This window comes from Cucumis melo, chromosome 12 (assembly GCF_025177605.1).
Source record: "Cucumis melo cultivar AY chromosome 12, USDA_Cmelo_AY_1.0, whole genome shotgun sequence".
Taxonomy (NCBI): Eukaryota; Viridiplantae; Streptophyta; class Magnoliopsida; order Cucurbitales; family Cucurbitaceae; genus Cucumis; species Cucumis melo.
The window spans coordinates 3,790,264-3,804,060 of NC_066868.1; the positions used below are offsets into that span (position 1 = coordinate 3,790,264).

The 13,797-nt window shown below is 51.0% G+C and overlaps 43 non-coding genes across 43 annotated transcripts; all 43 read left to right on the plus strand.

Moving 5' to 3' along the window:
- Window positions 1–119, plus strand: LOC127144912 (5S ribosomal RNA). Its single transcript, XR_007816699.1, has one exon. It is a non-coding gene; the product is annotated as a 5S ribosomal RNA (ribosomal RNA).
- A 204-nt stretch (window positions 120–323) lies between these two features.
- Window positions 324–442, plus strand: LOC127144902 (5S ribosomal RNA). Its single transcript, XR_007816689.1, has one exon. It is a non-coding gene; the product is annotated as a 5S ribosomal RNA (ribosomal RNA).
- Window positions 443–646: 204 nt separating this feature from the next.
- LOC127144573 (5S ribosomal RNA) lies at window positions 647–765 on the plus strand. The gene has a single exon (XR_007816361.1). It is a non-coding gene; the product is annotated as a 5S ribosomal RNA (ribosomal RNA).
- Window positions 766–969: 204 nt separating this feature from the next.
- Window positions 970–1,088, plus strand: LOC127144701 (5S ribosomal RNA). The gene has a single exon (XR_007816489.1). It is a non-coding gene; the product is annotated as a 5S ribosomal RNA (ribosomal RNA).
- A 204-nt stretch (window positions 1,089–1,292) lies between these two features.
- Window positions 1,293–1,411, plus strand: LOC127144806 (5S ribosomal RNA). Its single transcript, XR_007816594.1, has one exon. It is a non-coding gene; the product is annotated as a 5S ribosomal RNA (ribosomal RNA).
- Window positions 1,412–1,615: 204 nt separating this feature from the next.
- LOC127144749 (5S ribosomal RNA) lies at window positions 1,616–1,734 on the plus strand. The gene has a single exon (XR_007816537.1). It is a non-coding gene; the product is annotated as a 5S ribosomal RNA (ribosomal RNA).
- A 204-nt stretch (window positions 1,735–1,938) lies between these two features.
- Window positions 1,939–2,057, plus strand: LOC127144824 (5S ribosomal RNA). Its single transcript, XR_007816612.1, has one exon. It is a non-coding gene; the product is annotated as a 5S ribosomal RNA (ribosomal RNA).
- Window positions 2,058–2,261: 204 nt separating this feature from the next.
- On the plus strand, window positions 2,262–2,380 carry LOC127145182 (5S ribosomal RNA). Its single transcript, XR_007816961.1, has one exon. It is a non-coding gene; the product is annotated as a 5S ribosomal RNA (ribosomal RNA).
- Window positions 2,381–2,584: 204 nt separating this feature from the next.
- Window positions 2,585–2,703, plus strand: LOC127145183 (5S ribosomal RNA). Its single transcript, XR_007816962.1, has one exon. It is a non-coding gene; the product is annotated as a 5S ribosomal RNA (ribosomal RNA).
- A 204-nt stretch (window positions 2,704–2,907) lies between these two features.
- Window positions 2,908–3,026, plus strand: LOC127144766 (5S ribosomal RNA). Its single transcript, XR_007816554.1, has one exon. It is a non-coding gene; the product is annotated as a 5S ribosomal RNA (ribosomal RNA).
- Window positions 3,027–3,230: 204 nt separating this feature from the next.
- On the plus strand, window positions 3,231–3,349 carry LOC127145185 (5S ribosomal RNA). Its single transcript, XR_007816964.1, has one exon. It is a non-coding gene; the product is annotated as a 5S ribosomal RNA (ribosomal RNA).
- Window positions 3,350–3,553: 204 nt separating this feature from the next.
- LOC127145186 (5S ribosomal RNA) lies at window positions 3,554–3,672 on the plus strand. The gene has a single exon (XR_007816965.1). It is a non-coding gene; the product is annotated as a 5S ribosomal RNA (ribosomal RNA).
- Window positions 3,673–3,876: 204 nt separating this feature from the next.
- Window positions 3,877–3,995, plus strand: LOC127144575 (5S ribosomal RNA). The gene has a single exon (XR_007816363.1). It is a non-coding gene; the product is annotated as a 5S ribosomal RNA (ribosomal RNA).
- Window positions 3,996–4,199: 204 nt separating this feature from the next.
- Window positions 4,200–4,318, plus strand: LOC127144702 (5S ribosomal RNA). The gene has a single exon (XR_007816490.1). It is a non-coding gene; the product is annotated as a 5S ribosomal RNA (ribosomal RNA).
- A 204-nt stretch (window positions 4,319–4,522) lies between these two features.
- On the plus strand, window positions 4,523–4,641 carry LOC127144807 (5S ribosomal RNA). The gene has a single exon (XR_007816595.1). It is a non-coding gene; the product is annotated as a 5S ribosomal RNA (ribosomal RNA).
- Window positions 4,642–4,845: 204 nt separating this feature from the next.
- LOC127145187 (5S ribosomal RNA) lies at window positions 4,846–4,964 on the plus strand. Its single transcript, XR_007816966.1, has one exon. It is a non-coding gene; the product is annotated as a 5S ribosomal RNA (ribosomal RNA).
- Window positions 4,965–5,168: 204 nt separating this feature from the next.
- On the plus strand, window positions 5,169–5,287 carry LOC127144825 (5S ribosomal RNA). The gene has a single exon (XR_007816613.1). It is a non-coding gene; the product is annotated as a 5S ribosomal RNA (ribosomal RNA).
- A 204-nt stretch (window positions 5,288–5,491) lies between these two features.
- On the plus strand, window positions 5,492–5,610 carry LOC127145188 (5S ribosomal RNA). The gene has a single exon (XR_007816967.1). It is a non-coding gene; the product is annotated as a 5S ribosomal RNA (ribosomal RNA).
- Window positions 5,611–5,814: 204 nt separating this feature from the next.
- Window positions 5,815–5,933, plus strand: LOC127145189 (5S ribosomal RNA). Its single transcript, XR_007816968.1, has one exon. It is a non-coding gene; the product is annotated as a 5S ribosomal RNA (ribosomal RNA).
- A 204-nt stretch (window positions 5,934–6,137) lies between these two features.
- On the plus strand, window positions 6,138–6,256 carry LOC127144767 (5S ribosomal RNA). Its single transcript, XR_007816555.1, has one exon. It is a non-coding gene; the product is annotated as a 5S ribosomal RNA (ribosomal RNA).
- Window positions 6,257–6,460: 204 nt separating this feature from the next.
- On the plus strand, window positions 6,461–6,579 carry LOC127145190 (5S ribosomal RNA). The gene has a single exon (XR_007816969.1). It is a non-coding gene; the product is annotated as a 5S ribosomal RNA (ribosomal RNA).
- A 204-nt stretch (window positions 6,580–6,783) lies between these two features.
- On the plus strand, window positions 6,784–6,902 carry LOC127145191 (5S ribosomal RNA). Its single transcript, XR_007816970.1, has one exon. It is a non-coding gene; the product is annotated as a 5S ribosomal RNA (ribosomal RNA).
- A 204-nt stretch (window positions 6,903–7,106) lies between these two features.
- LOC127144576 (5S ribosomal RNA) lies at window positions 7,107–7,225 on the plus strand. Its single transcript, XR_007816364.1, has one exon. It is a non-coding gene; the product is annotated as a 5S ribosomal RNA (ribosomal RNA).
- Window positions 7,226–7,429: 204 nt separating this feature from the next.
- Window positions 7,430–7,548, plus strand: LOC127144703 (5S ribosomal RNA). Its single transcript, XR_007816491.1, has one exon. It is a non-coding gene; the product is annotated as a 5S ribosomal RNA (ribosomal RNA).
- Window positions 7,549–7,752: 204 nt separating this feature from the next.
- On the plus strand, window positions 7,753–7,871 carry LOC127144809 (5S ribosomal RNA). The gene has a single exon (XR_007816597.1). It is a non-coding gene; the product is annotated as a 5S ribosomal RNA (ribosomal RNA).
- Window positions 7,872–8,075: 204 nt separating this feature from the next.
- Window positions 8,076–8,194, plus strand: LOC127145192 (5S ribosomal RNA). The gene has a single exon (XR_007816971.1). It is a non-coding gene; the product is annotated as a 5S ribosomal RNA (ribosomal RNA).
- A 204-nt stretch (window positions 8,195–8,398) lies between these two features.
- On the plus strand, window positions 8,399–8,517 carry LOC127144826 (5S ribosomal RNA). Its single transcript, XR_007816614.1, has one exon. It is a non-coding gene; the product is annotated as a 5S ribosomal RNA (ribosomal RNA).
- Window positions 8,518–8,721: 204 nt separating this feature from the next.
- Window positions 8,722–8,840, plus strand: LOC127145193 (5S ribosomal RNA). Its single transcript, XR_007816972.1, has one exon. It is a non-coding gene; the product is annotated as a 5S ribosomal RNA (ribosomal RNA).
- Window positions 8,841–9,044: 204 nt separating this feature from the next.
- LOC127145194 (5S ribosomal RNA) lies at window positions 9,045–9,163 on the plus strand. The gene has a single exon (XR_007816973.1). It is a non-coding gene; the product is annotated as a 5S ribosomal RNA (ribosomal RNA).
- Window positions 9,164–9,367: 204 nt separating this feature from the next.
- On the plus strand, window positions 9,368–9,486 carry LOC127144827 (5S ribosomal RNA). The gene has a single exon (XR_007816615.1). It is a non-coding gene; the product is annotated as a 5S ribosomal RNA (ribosomal RNA).
- Window positions 9,487–9,690: 204 nt separating this feature from the next.
- LOC127145196 (5S ribosomal RNA) lies at window positions 9,691–9,809 on the plus strand. Its single transcript, XR_007816975.1, has one exon. It is a non-coding gene; the product is annotated as a 5S ribosomal RNA (ribosomal RNA).
- Window positions 9,810–10,013: 204 nt separating this feature from the next.
- Window positions 10,014–10,132, plus strand: LOC127144577 (5S ribosomal RNA). The gene has a single exon (XR_007816365.1). It is a non-coding gene; the product is annotated as a 5S ribosomal RNA (ribosomal RNA).
- A 204-nt stretch (window positions 10,133–10,336) lies between these two features.
- LOC127144704 (5S ribosomal RNA) lies at window positions 10,337–10,455 on the plus strand. The gene has a single exon (XR_007816492.1). It is a non-coding gene; the product is annotated as a 5S ribosomal RNA (ribosomal RNA).
- Window positions 10,456–10,659: 204 nt separating this feature from the next.
- LOC127145197 (5S ribosomal RNA) lies at window positions 10,660–10,778 on the plus strand. Its single transcript, XR_007816976.1, has one exon. It is a non-coding gene; the product is annotated as a 5S ribosomal RNA (ribosomal RNA).
- A 204-nt stretch (window positions 10,779–10,982) lies between these two features.
- LOC127144828 (5S ribosomal RNA) lies at window positions 10,983–11,101 on the plus strand. The gene has a single exon (XR_007816616.1). It is a non-coding gene; the product is annotated as a 5S ribosomal RNA (ribosomal RNA).
- A 204-nt stretch (window positions 11,102–11,305) lies between these two features.
- LOC127144857 (5S ribosomal RNA) lies at window positions 11,306–11,424 on the plus strand. The gene has a single exon (XR_007816645.1). It is a non-coding gene; the product is annotated as a 5S ribosomal RNA (ribosomal RNA).
- A 204-nt stretch (window positions 11,425–11,628) lies between these two features.
- On the plus strand, window positions 11,629–11,747 carry LOC127145198 (5S ribosomal RNA). The gene has a single exon (XR_007816977.1). It is a non-coding gene; the product is annotated as a 5S ribosomal RNA (ribosomal RNA).
- A 204-nt stretch (window positions 11,748–11,951) lies between these two features.
- LOC127145000 (5S ribosomal RNA) lies at window positions 11,952–12,069 on the plus strand. Its single transcript, XR_007816787.1, has one exon. It is a non-coding gene; the product is annotated as a 5S ribosomal RNA (ribosomal RNA).
- A 204-nt stretch (window positions 12,070–12,273) lies between these two features.
- Window positions 12,274–12,392, plus strand: LOC127145199 (5S ribosomal RNA). The gene has a single exon (XR_007816978.1). It is a non-coding gene; the product is annotated as a 5S ribosomal RNA (ribosomal RNA).
- A 204-nt stretch (window positions 12,393–12,596) lies between these two features.
- On the plus strand, window positions 12,597–12,715 carry LOC127144578 (5S ribosomal RNA). Its single transcript, XR_007816366.1, has one exon. It is a non-coding gene; the product is annotated as a 5S ribosomal RNA (ribosomal RNA).
- A 204-nt stretch (window positions 12,716–12,919) lies between these two features.
- Window positions 12,920–13,038, plus strand: LOC127145200 (5S ribosomal RNA). The gene has a single exon (XR_007816979.1). It is a non-coding gene; the product is annotated as a 5S ribosomal RNA (ribosomal RNA).
- A 204-nt stretch (window positions 13,039–13,242) lies between these two features.
- LOC127144579 (5S ribosomal RNA) lies at window positions 13,243–13,361 on the plus strand. Its single transcript, XR_007816367.1, has one exon. It is a non-coding gene; the product is annotated as a 5S ribosomal RNA (ribosomal RNA).
- Window positions 13,362–13,565: 204 nt separating this feature from the next.
- On the plus strand, window positions 13,566–13,684 carry LOC127144705 (5S ribosomal RNA). Its single transcript, XR_007816493.1, has one exon. It is a non-coding gene; the product is annotated as a 5S ribosomal RNA (ribosomal RNA).
- The last annotated feature ends 113 nt before the right edge of the window (window positions 13,685–13,797 follow it).

Genomic DNA, 13,797 nt, shown 5'->3' on the forward strand with positions numbered 1-13,797 from the left:
GGGTGTGATCAAACCAGCACTAATGCACTGGATCCCATCAGAACTCCGCAGTTAAGCGTGCTTGGGCGAGAGTAGTACTAAGTTGGGTGACCACTTGGGAAGTCCTCGTGTTGCACCCCTTTTTCTATTTTTTTTATTATTATTTTTTTCAATCCTACCATTTTGTTTCTTTCTCCCACCGTGTTTTCAAGTCGTGCAGCCGCCCCGGCTCGTATGCTCATGCACACGCTCGTGCGGGTCCCGGTGGCCGTTCCGACCGGTCGAGCATGCGTGGGAGATTCTGGCCGACATGGCTTATATGCATTTTCTGCGCATTCCGTGATGGGTGCGATCATACCAGCACTAATGCACCGGATCCCATCAGAACTCCGCAGTTAAGCGTGCTTCGGCGAGAGTAGTACTAAGTTGGGTGACCACTTGGGAAGTCCTCGTGTTGCACCCCTTTTTCTATTTTTTTTATTATTATTTTTTTCAATCCTACCATTTTGTTTCTTTCTCCCACCGTGTTTTCAAGTCGTGCAGCCGCATCGGCTCGTATGCTCATGCACACGCTCGTGCGGGTCCCGGTGGCCGTTCCGACCGGTCGAGCATGCGTGGGAGATTCTGGCCGACATGGCTTATATGCATTTTCTGCGCATTCCGTGATGGGTGCGATCATTCCAGCACTAATGCACCGGATCCCATCAGAACTCCGCAGTTAAGCGTGCTTGGGCGAGAGTAGTACTAAGTTGGGTGACCACTTGGGAAGTCCTCGTGTTGCACCCCTTTTTCTATTTTTTTTATTATTATTTTTTTCAATCCTACCATTTTGTTTCTTTCTCCCACCGTGTTTTCAAGTCGTGCAGCCGCCCCGGCTCGTATGCTCATGCACACGCTCGTGCGGGTCCCGGTGGCCGTTCCGACCGGTCGAGCATGCGTGGGAGATTCTGGCCGACATGACTTATATGCATTTTCTGCGCATTCCGTGATGGGTGCGATCATACCAGCACTAATGCACCGGATCCCATCAGAACTCCGCAGTTAAGCGTGCTTGGGCGAGAGTAGTATTAAGTTGGGTGACCACTTGGGAAGTCCTCGTGTTGCACCCCTTTTTCTATTTTTTTTATTATTATTTTTTTCAATCCTACCATTTTGTTTCTTTCTCCCACCGTGTTTTCAAGTCGTGCAGCCGCCCCGGCTCGTATGCTCATGCACACGCTCGTGCGGGTCCCGGTGGCCGTTCCGACCGGTCGAGCATGCGTGGGAGATTCTGGCCGACATGGCTTATATGCATTTTCTGCGCATTCCGTGATGGGTGCGATCATACCAGCACTAATGCACCGGATCCCATTAGAACTCCGCAGTTAAGCGTGCTTGGGCGAGAGTAGTATTAAGTTGGGTGACCACTTGGGAAGTCCTCGTGTTGCACCCCTTTTTCTATTTTTTTTATTATTATTTTTTTCAATCCTACCATTTTGTTTCTTTCTCCCACCGTGTTTTCAAGTCGTGCAGCCGCCCCGGGTCGTATGCTCATGCACACGCTCGTGCGGGTCCCGGTGGCCGTTCCGACCGGTCGAGCATGCGTGGGAGATTCTGGCCGACATGGCTTATATGCATTTTCTGCGCATTCCGTGATGGCTGCGATCATACCAGCACTAATGCACCGGATCCCATCAGAACTCCGCAGTTAAGCGTGCTTGGGCGAGAGTAGTACTAAGTTGGGTGACCACTTGGGAAGTCCTCGTGTTGCACCCCTTTTTCTATTTTTTTTATTATTATTTTTTTCAATCCTACCATTTTGTTTCTTTCTCCCACCGTGTTTTCAAGTCGTGCAGCCGCCCCGGCTCGTATGCTCATGCACACGCTCGTGCGGGTCCCGGTGGCCGTTCCGACCGGTCGAGCATGCGTGGGAGATTCTGGCCGACATGGCTTATATGCATTTTCTGCGCATTCCGTGATGGGTGTGATCAAACCAGCACTAATGCACCGGATCCCATCAGAACTCCGCAGTTAAGCGTGCTTGGGCGAGAGTAGTACTAAGTTGGGTGACCACTTGGGAAGTCCTCGTGTTGCACCCCTTTTTCTATTTTTTTTATTATTATTTTTTTCAATCCTACCATTTTGTTTCTTTCTCCCACCGTGTTTTCAAGTCGTGCAGCCGCCCCGGCTCGTATGCTCATGCACACGCTCGTGCGGGTCCCGGTGGCCGTTCCGACCGGTCGAGCATGTGTGGGAGATTCTGGCCGACATGGCTTATATGCATTTTCTGCGCATTCCGTGATGGGTGCGATCATACCAGCACTAATGCACCGGATCCCATCAGAACTCCGCAGTTAAGCGTGCTTGGGCGAGAGTAGTACTAAGTTGGGTGACCACTTGGGAAGTCCTCGTGTTGCACCCCTTTTTCTATTTTTTTTATTATTATTTTTTTCAATCCTACCATTTTGTTTCTTTCTCCCACCGTGTTTTCAAGTCGTGCAGCCGCCCCGGCTCGTATGCTCATGCACACGCTCGTGCGGGTCCCGGTGGCCGTTCCGACCGGTCGAGCATGCGTGGGAGATTCTGGCCGACATGGCTTATATGCATTTTCTGCGCATTCCGTGATGGGTGCGATCATACCAGCACTAATGCACCGGATCCCATCAGAACTCCGCAGTTAAGCGTGCTTGGGCGAGAGTAGTACTAAGTTGGGTGACCACTTGGGAAGTCCTCGTGTTGCACCCCTTTTTCTATTTTTTTTCTTATTATTTTTTTCAATCCTACCATTTTGTTTCTTTCTCCCACCGTGTTTTCAAGTCGTGCAGCCGCCCCGGCTCGTATGCTCATGCACACGCTCGTGCGGGTCCCGGTGGCCGTTCCGACCGGTCGAGCATGCGTGGGAGATTCTGGCCGACATGGCTTATATGCATTTTCTGCGCATTCCGTGATGGGTGCGATCATACCAGCACTAATGCACCGGATCCCATCAGAACTCCGCAGTTAAGCATGCTTGGGCGAGAGTAGTACTAAGTTGGGTGACCACTTGGGAAGTCCTCGTGTTGCACCCCTTTTTCTATTTTTTTTATTATTATTTTTTTCAATCCTACCATTTTGTTTCTTTCTCCCACCGTGTTTTCAAGTCGTGCAGCCGCCCCGGGTCGTATGCTCATGCACACGCTCGTGCGGGTCCCGGTGGCCGTTCCGACCGGTCGAGCATGCGTGGGAGATTCTGGCCGACATGGCTTATATGCATTTTCTGCGCATTCCGTGATGGGTGCGATCATACCAGCACTAATGCACCGGATCCCATCAGAACTCCGCAGTTAAGCGTGCTTGGGCGAGAGTAGTACTAAGTTGGGTGACCACTTGGGAAGTCCTCGTGTTGCACCCCTTTTTCTATTTTTTTTATTATTATTTTTTTCAATCCTACCATTTTGTTTCTTTCTCCCACCGTGTTTTCAAGTCGTGCAGCCGCCCCGGCTCGTATGCTCATGCACACGCTCGTGCGGGTCCCGGTGGCCGTTCCGACCGGTCGAGCATGCGTGGGAGATTCTGGCCGACATGGCTTATATGCATTTTCTGCGCATTCCGTGATGGGTGCGATCATACCAGCACTAATGCACCGGATCCCATCAGAACTCCGCAGTTAAGCGTGCTTGGGCGAGAGTAGTACTAAGTTGGGTGACCACTTGGGAAGTCCTCGTGTTGCACCCCTTTTTCTATTTTTTTTATTATTATTTTTTTCAATCCTACCATTTTGTTTCTTTCTCCCACCGTGTTTTCAAGTCGTGCAGCCGCATCGGCTCGTATGCTCATGCACACGCTCGTGCGGGTCCCGGTGGCCGTTCCGACCGGTCGAGCATGCGTGGGAGATTCTGGCCGACATGGCTTATATGCATTTTCTGCGCATTCCGTGATGGGTGCGATCATTCCAGCACTAATGCACCGGATCCCATCAGAACTCCGCAGTTAAGCGTGCTTGGGCGAGAGTAGTACTAAGTTGGGTGACCACTTGGGAAGTCCTCGTGTTGCACCCCTTTTTCTATTTTTTTTATTATTATTTTTTTCAATCCTACCATTTTGTTTCTTTCTCCCACCGTGTTTTCAAGTCGTGCAGCCGCCCCGGCTCGTATGCTCATGCACACGCTCGTGCGGGTCCCGGTGGCCGTTCCGACCGGTCGAGCATGCGTGGGAGATTCTGGCCGACATGACTTATATGCATTTTCTGCGCATTCCGTGATGGGTGCGATCATACCAGCACTAATGCACCGGATCCCATCAGAACTCCGCAGTTAAGCGTGCTTGGGCGAGAGTAGTATTAAGTTGGGTGACCACTTGGGAAGTCCTCGTGTTGCACCCCTTTTTCTATTTTTTTTATTATTATTTTTTTCAATCCTACCATTTTGTTTCTTTCTCCCACCGTGTTTTCAAGTCGTGCAGCCGCCCCGGCTCGTATGCTCATGCACACGCTCGTGCGGGTCCCGGTGGCCGTTCCGACCGGTCGAGCATGCGTGGGAGATTCTGGCCGACATGGCTTATATGCATTTTCTGCGCATTCCGTGATGGGTGCGATCATACCAGCACTAATGCACCGGATCCCATTAGAACTCCGCAGTTAAGCGTGCTTGGGCGAGAGTAGTATTAAGTTGGGTGACCACTTGGGAAGTCCTCGTGTTGCACCCCTTTTTCTATTTTTTTTATTATTATTTTTTTCAATCCTACCATTTTGTTTCTTTCTCCCACCGTGTTTTCAAGTCGTGCAGCCGCCCCGGGTCGTATGCTCATGCACACGCTCGTGCGGGTCCCGGTGGCCGTTCCGACCGGTCGAGCATGCGTGGGAGATTCTGGCCGACATGGCTTATATGCATTTTCTGCGCATTCCGTGATGGGTGCGATCATACCAGCACTAATGCACCGGATCCCATCAGAACTCCGCAGTTAAGCGTGCTTGGGCGAGAGTAGTACTAAGTTGGGTGACCACTTGGGAAGTCCTCGTGTTGCACCCCTTTTTCTATTTTTTTTATTATTATTTTTTTCAATCCTACCATTTTGTTTCTTTCTCCCACCGTGTTTTCAAGTCGTGCAGCCGCCCCGGCTCGTATGCTCATGCACACGCTCGTGCGGGTCCCGGTGGCCGTTCCGACCGGTCGAGCATGCGTGGGAGATTCTGGCCGACATGGCTTATATGCATTTTCTGCGCATTCCGTGATGGGTGTGATCAAACCAGCACTAATGCACCGGATCCCATCAGAACTCCGCAGTTAAGCGTGCTTGGGCGAGAGTAGTACTAAGTTGGGTGACCACTTGGGAAGTCCTCGTGTTGCACCCCTTTTTCTATTTTTTTTATTATTATTTTTTTCAATCCTACCATTTTGTTTCTTTCTCCCACCGTGTTTTCAAGTCGTGCAGCCGCCCCGGCTCGTATGCTCATGCACACGCTCGTGCGGGTCCCGGTGGCCGTTCCGACCGGTCGAGCATGTGTGGGAGATTCTGGCCGACATGGCTTATATGCATTTTCTGCGCATTCCGTGATGGGTGCGATCATACCAGCACTAATGCACCGGATCCCATCAGAACTCCGCAGTTAAGCGTGCTTGGGCGAGAGTAGTACTAAGTTGGGTGACCACTTGGGAAGTCCTCGTGTTGCACCCCTTTTTCTATTTTTTTTATTATTATTTTTTTCAATCCTACCATTTTGTTTCTTTCTCCCACCGTGTTTTCAAGTCGTGCAGCCGCCCCGGCTCGTATGCTCATGCACACGCTCGTGCGGGTCCCGGTGGCCGTTCCGACCGGTCGAGCATGCGTGGGAGATTCTGGCCGACATGGCTTATATGCATTTTCTGCGCATTCCGTGATGGGTGCGATCATACCAGCACTAATGCACCGGATCCCATCAGAACTCCGCAGTTAAGCGTGCTTGGGCGAGAGTAGTACTAAGTTGGGTGACCACTTGGGAAGTCCTCGTGTTGCACCCCTTTTTCTATTTTTTTTCTTATTATTTTTTTCAATCCTACCATTTTGTTTCTTTCTCCCACCGTGTTTTCAAGTCGTGCAGCCGCCCCGGCTCGTATGCTCATGCACACGCTCGTGCGGGTCCCGGTGGCCGTTCCGACCGGTCGAGCATGCGTGGGAGATTCTGGCCGACATGGCTTATATGCATTTTCTGCGCATTCCGTGATGGGTGCGATCATACCAGCACTAATGCACCGGATCCCATCAGAACTCCGCAGTTAAGCATGCTTGGGCGAGAGTAGTACTAAGTTGGGTGACCACTTGGGAAGTCCTCGTGTTGCACCCCTTTTTCTATTTTTTTTATTATTATTTTTTTCAATCCTACCATTTTGTTTCTTTCTCCCACCGTGTTTTCAAGTCGTGCAGCCGCCCCGGGTCGTATGCTCATGCACACGCTCGTGCGGGTCCCGGTGGCCGTTCCGACCGGTCGAGCATGCGTGGGAGATTCTGGCCGACATGGCTTATATGCATTTTCTGCGCATTCCGTGATGGGTGCGATCATACCAGCACTAATGCACCGGATCCCATCAGAACTCCGCAGTTAAGCGTGCTTGGGCGAGAGTAGTACTAAGTTGGGTGACCACTTGGGAAGTCCTCGTGTTGCACCCCTTTTTCTATTTTTTTTATTATTATTTTTTTCAATCCTACCATTTTGTTTCTTTCTCCCACCGTGTTTTCAAGTCGTGCAGCCGCCCCGGCTCGTATGCTCATGCACACGCTCGTGCGGGTCCCGGTGGCCGTTCCGACCGGTCGAGCATGCGTGGGAGATTCTGGCCGACATGGCTTATATGCATTTTCTGCGCATTCCGTGATGGGTGCGATCATACCAGCACTAATGCACCGGATCCCATCAGAACTCCGCAGTTAAGCGTGCTTGGGCGAGAGTAGTACTAAGTTGGGTGACCACTTGGGAAGTCCTCGTGTTGCACCCCTTTTTCTATTTTTTTTATTATTATTTTTTTCAATCCTACCATTTTGTTTCTTTCTCCCACCGTGTTTTCAAGTCGTGCAGCCGCATCGGCTCGTATGCTCATGCACACGCTCGTGCGGGTCCCGGTGGCCGTTCCGACCGGTCGAGCATGCGTGGGAGATTCTGGCCGACATGGCTTATATGCATTTTCTGCGCATTCCGTGATGGGTGCGATCATTCCAGCACTAATGCACCGGATCCCATCAGAACTCCGCAGTTAAGCGTGCTTGGGCGAGAGTAGTACTAAGTTGGGTGACCACTTGGGAAGTCCTCGTGTTGCACCCCTTTTTCTATTTTTTTTATTATTATTTTTTTCAATCCTACCATTTTGTTTCTTTCTCCCACCGTGTTTTCAAGTCGTGCAGCCGCCCCGGCTCGTATGCTCATGCACACGCTCGTGCGGGTCCCGGTGGCCGTTCCGACCGGTCGAGCATGCGTGGGAGATTCTGGCCGACATGACTTATATGCATTTTCTGCGCATTCCGTGATGGGTGCGATCATACCAGCACTAATGCACCGGATCCCATCAGAACTCCGCAGTTAAGCGTGCTTGGGCGAGAGTAGTATTAAGTTGGGTGACCACTTGGGAAGTCCTCGTGTTGCACCCCTTTTTCTATTTTTTTTATTATTATTTTTTTCAATCCTACCATTTTGTTTCTTTCTCCCACCGTGTTTTCAAGTCGTGCAGCCGCCCCGGCTCGTATGCTCATGCACACGCTCGTGCGGGTCCCGGTGGCCGTTCCGACCGGTCGAGCATGCGTGGGAGATTCTGGCCGACATGGCTTATATGCATTTTCTGCGCATTCCGTGATGGGTGCGATCATACCAGCACTAATGCACCGGATCCCATTAGAACTCCGCAGTTAAGCGTGCTTGGGCGAGAGTAGTATTAAGTTGGGTGACCACTTGGGAAGTCCTCGTGTTGCACCCCTTTTTCTATTTTTTTTATTATTATTTTTTTCAATCCTACCATTTTGTTTCTTTCTCCCACCGTGTTTTCAAGTCGTGCAGCCGCCCCGGGTCGTATGCTCATGCACACGCTCGTGCGGGTCCCGGTGGCCGTTCCGACCGGTCGAGCATGCGTGGGAGATTCTGGCCGACATGGCTTATATGCATTTTCTGCGCATTCCGTGATGGGTGCGATCATACCAGCACTAATGCACCGGATCCCATCAGAACTCCGCAGTTAAGCGTGCTTGGGCGAGAGTAGTACTAAGTTGGGTGACCACTTGGGAAGTCCTCGTGTTGCACCCCTTTTTCTATTTTTTTTATTATTATTTTTTTCAATCCTACCATTTTGTTTCTTTCTCCCACCGTGTTTTCAAGTCGTGCAGCCGCCCCGGCTCGTATGCTCATGCACACGCTCGTGCGGGTCCCGGTGGCCGTTCCGACCGGTCGAGCATGCGTGGGAGATTCTGGCCGACATGGCTTATATGCATTTTCTGCGCATTCCGTGATGGGTGTGATCAAACCAGCACTAATGCACCGGATCCCATCAGAACTCCGCAGTTAAGCGTGCTTGGGCGAGAGTAGTACTAAGTTGGGTGACCACTTGGGAAGTCCTCGTGTTGCACCCCTTTTTCTATTTTTTTTATTATTATTTTTTTCAATCCTACCATTTTGTTTCTTTCTCCCACCGTGTTTTCAAGTCGTGCAGCCGCCCCGGCTCGTATGCTCATGCACACGCTCGTGCGGGTCCCGGTGGCCGTTCCGACCGGTCGAGCATGTGTGGGAGATTCTGGCCGACATGGCTTATATCCATTTTCTGCGCATTCCGTGATGGGTGCGATCATACCAGCACTAATGCACCGGATCCCATCAGAACTCCGCAGTTAAGCGTGCTTGGGCGAGAGTAGTACTAAGTTGGGTGACCACTTGGGAAGTCCTCGTGTTGCACCCCTTTTTCTATTTTTTTTATTATTATTTTTTTCAATCCTACCATTTTGTTTCTTTCTCCCACCGTGTTTTCAAGTCGTGCAGCCGCCCCGGCTCGTATGCTCATGCACACGCTCGTGCGGGTCCCGGTGGCCGTTCCGACCGGTCGAGCATGCGTGGGAGATTCTGGCCGACATGGCTTATATGCATTTTCTGCGCATTCCGTGATGGGTGCGATCATACCAGCACTAATGCACCGGATCCCATCAGAACTCCGCAGTTAAGCGTGCTTGGGCGAGAGTAGTACTAAGTTGGGTGACCACTTGGGAAGTCCTCGTGTTGCACCCCTTTTTCTATTTTTTTTATTATTATTTTTTTCAATCCTACCATTTTGTTTCTTTCTCCCACCGTGTTTTCAAGTCGTGCAGCCGCCCCGGCTCGTATGCTCATGCACACGCTCGTGCGGGTCCCGGTGGCCGTTCCGACCGGTCGAGCATGCGTGGGAGATTCTGGCCGACATGGCTTATATGCATTTTCTGCGCATTCCGTGATGGGTGTGATCAAACCAGCACTAATGCACCGGATCCCATCAGAACTCCGCAGTTAAGCGTGCTTGGGCGAGAGTAGTACTAAGTTGGGTGACCACTTGGGAAGTCCTCGTGTTGCACCCCTTTTTCTATTTTTTTTATTATTATTTTTTTCAATCCTACCATTTTGTTTCTTTCTCCCACCGTGTTTTCAAGTCGTGCAGCCGCCCCGGCTCGTATGCTCATGCACACGCTCGTGCGGGTCCCGGTGGCCGTTCCGACCGGTCGAGCATGCGTGGGAGATTCTGGCCGACATGGCTTATATGCATTTTCTGCGCATTCCGTGATGGGTGCGATCATACCAGCACTAATGCACCGGATCCCATCAGAACTCCGCAGTTAAGCGTGCTTGGGCGAGAGTAGTACTAAGTTGGGTGACCACTTGGGAAGTCCTCGTGTTGCACCCCTTTTTCTATTTTTTTTATTATTATTTTTTTCAATCCTACCATTTTGTTTCTTTCTCCCACCGTGTTTTCAAGTCGTGCAGCCGCATCGGCTCGTATGCTCATGCACACGCTCGTGCGGGTCCCGGTGGCCGTTCCGACCGGTCGAGCATGCGTGGGAGATTCTGGCCGACATGGCTTATATGCATTTTCTGCGCATTCCGTGATGGGTGCGATCATTCCAGCACTAATGCACCGGATCCCATCAGAACTCCGCAGTTAAGCGTGCTTGGGCGAGAGTAGTACTAAGTTGGGTGACCACTTGGGAAGTCCTCGTGTTGCACCCCTTTTTCTATTTTTTTTATTATTATTTTTTTCAATCCTACCATTTTGTTTCTTTCTCCCACCGTGTTTTCAAGTCGTGCAGCCGCCCCGGCTCGTATGCTCATGCACACGCTCGTGCGGGTCCCGGTGGCCGTTCCGACCGGTCGAGCATGCGTGGGAGATTCTGGCCGACATGACTTATATGCATTTTCTGCGCATTCCGTGATGGGTGCGATCATACCAGCACTAATGCACCGGATCCCATCAGAACTCCGCAGTTAAGCGTGCTTGGGCGAGAGTAGTATTAAGTTGGGTGACCACTTGGGAAGTCCTCGTGTTGCACCCCTTTTTCTATTTTTTTTATTATTATTTTTTTCAATCCTACCATTTTGTTTCTTTCTCCCACCGTGTTTTCAAGTCGTGCAGCCGCCCCGGCTCGTATGCTCATGCACACGCTCGTGCGGGTCCCGGTGGCCGTTCCGACCGGTCGAGCATGCGTGGGAGATTCTGGCCGACATGGCTTATATGCATTTTCTGCGCATTCCGTGATGGGTGCGATCATACCAGCACTAATGCACCGGATCCCATCAGAACTCCGCAGTTAAGCGTGCTTGGGCGAGAGTAGTACTAAGTTGGGTGACCACTTGGGAAGTCCTCGTGTTGCACCCCTTTTTCTATTTTTTTTATTATTATTTTTTTCAATCCTACCATTTTGTTTCTTTCTCCCACCGTGTTTTCAAGTCGTGCAGCCGCCCCGGCTCGTATGCTCATGCACACGCTCGTGCGGGTCCCGGTGGCCGTTCCGACCGGTCGAGCATGCGTGGGAGATTCTGGCCGACATGGCTTATATGCATTTTCTGCGCATTCCGTGATGGGTGTGATCAAACCAGCACTAATGCACCGGATCCCATCAGAACTCCGCAGTTAAGCGTGCTTGGGCGAGAGTAGTACTAAGTTGGGTGACCACTTGGGAAGTCCTCGTGTTGCACCCCTTTTTCTATTTTTTTTATTATTATTTTTTTCAATCCTACCATTTTGTTTCTTTCTCCCACCGTGTTTTCAAGTCGTGCAGCCGCCCCGGCTCGTATGCTCATGCACACGCTCGTGCGGGTCCCGGTGGCCGTTCCGACCGGTCGAGCATGTGTGGGAGATTCTGGCCGACATGGCTTATATGCATTTTCTGCGCATTCCGTGATGGGTGCGATCATACCAGCACTAATGCACCGGATCCCATCAAAACTCCGCAGTTAAGCGTGCTTGGGCGAGAGTAGTACTAAGTTGGGTGACCACTTGGGAAGTCCTCGTGTTGCACCCCTTTTTCTATTTTTTTTATTATTATTTTTTTCAATCCTACCATTTTGTTTCTTTCTCCCACCGTGTTTTCAAGTCGTGCAGCCGCCCCGGCTCGTATGCTCATGCACACGCTCGTGCGGGTCCCGGTGGCCGTTCCGACCGGTCGAGCATGCGTGGGAGATTCTGGCCGACATGGCTTATATGCATTTTCTGCGCATTCCGTGATGGGTGCGATCATACCAGCACTAATGCACCGGATCCCATCAGAACTCCGCAGTTAAGCGTGCTTGGGCGAGAGTAGTACTAAGTTGGGTGACCACTTGGGAAGTCCTCGTGTTGCACCCCTTTTTCTATTTTTTTTATTATTATTTTTTTCAATCCTACCATTTTGTTTCTTTCTCCCACCGTGTTTTCAAGTCGTGCAGCCGCCCCGGCTCGTATGCTCATGCACACGCTCGTGCGGGTCCCGGTGGCCGTTCCGACCGGTCGAGCATGCGTGGGAGATTCTGGCCGACATGGCTTATATGCATTTTCTGCGCATTCCGTGATGGGTGCGATCATACCAGCACTAATGCACCGGATCCCATCAGAACTCCGCAGTTAAGCGTGCTTGGGCGAGAGTAGTACTAAGTTGGGTAACACTTGGGAAGTCCTCGTGTTGCACCCCTTTTTCTATTTTTTTTATTATTATTTTTTTCAATCCTACCATTTTGTTTCTTTCTCCCACCGTGTTTTCAAGTCGTGCAGCCGCCCCGGCTCGTATGCTCATGCACACGCTCGTGCGGGTCCCGGTGGCCGTTCCGACCGGTCGAGCATGCGTGGGAGATTCTGGCCGACATGGCTTATATGCATTTTCTGCGCATTCCGTGATGGGTGCGATCATACCAGCACTAATGCACCGGATCCCATCAGAACTCCGCAGTTAAGCGTGCTTGGGCGAGAGTAGTACTAAGTTGGGTGACCACTTGGGAAGTCCTCGTGTTGCACCCCTTTTTCTATTTTTTTTATTATTATTTTTTTCAATCCTACCATTTTGTTTCTTTCTCCCACCGTGTTTTCAAGTCGTGCAGCCGCATCGGCTCGTATGCTCATGCACACGCTCGTGCGGGTCCCGGTGGCCGTTCCGACCGGTCGAGCATGCGTGGGAGATTCTGGCCGACATGGCTTATATGCATTTTCTGCGCATTCCGTGATGGGTGCGATCATTCCAGCACTAATGCACCGGATCCCATCAGAACTCCGCAGTTAAGCGTGCTTGGGCGAGAGTAGTACTAAGTTGGGTGACCACTTGGGAAGTCCTCGTGTTGCACCCCTTTTTCTATTTTTTTTATTATTATTTTTTTCAATCCTACCATTTTGTTTCTTTCTCCCACCGTGTTTTCAAGTCGTGCAGCCGCCCCGGCTCGTATGCTCATGCACACGCTCGTGCGGGTCCCGGTGGCCGTTCCGACCGGTCGAGCATGCGTGGGAGATTCTGGCCGACATGGCTTATATGCATTTTCTGCGCATTCCGTGATGGGTGCGATCATACCAGCACTAATGCACCGGATCCCATCAGAACTCCGCAGTTAAGCGTGCTTGGGCGAGAGTAGTACTAAGTTGGGTGACCACTTGGGAAGTCCTCGTGTTGCACCCCTTTTTCTATTTTTTTTATTATTATTTTTTTCAATCCTACCATTTTGTTTCTTTCTCCCACCGTGTTTTCAAGTCGTGCAGCCGCATCGGCTCGTATGCTCATGCACACGCTCGTGCGGGTCCCGGTGGCCGTTCCGACCGGTCGAGCATGCGTGGGAGATTCTGGCCGACATGGCTTATATGCATTTTCTGCGCATTCCGTGATGGGTGCGATCATTCCAGCACTAATGCACCGGATCCCATCAGAACTCCGCAGTTAAGCGTGCTTGGGCGAGAGTAGTACTAAGTTGGGTGACCACTTGGGAAGTCCTCGTGTTGCACCCCTTTTTCTATTTTTTTTATTATTATTTTTTTCAATCCTACCATTTTGTTTCTTTCTCCCACCGTGTTTTCAAGTCGTGCAGCCGCCCCGGCTCGTATGCTCATGCACACGCTCGTGCGGGTCCCGGTGGCCGTTCCGACCGGTCGAGCATGCGTGGGAGATTCTGGCCGACATGACTTATATGCATTTTCTGCGCATTCCGTGATGGGTGCGATCATACCAGCACTAATGCACCGGATCCCATCAGAACTCCGCAGTTAAGCGTGCTTGGGCGAGAGTAGTATTAAGTTGGGTGACCACTTGGGAAGTCCTCGTGTTGCACCCCTTTTTCTATTTTTTTTATTATTATTTTTTTCAATCCTACCATTTTGTTTCTTTCTCCCACCGTGTTTTCAAGTCGTGCAGCCGCCCCGGCTCGTATGCTCATGCACACGCTCG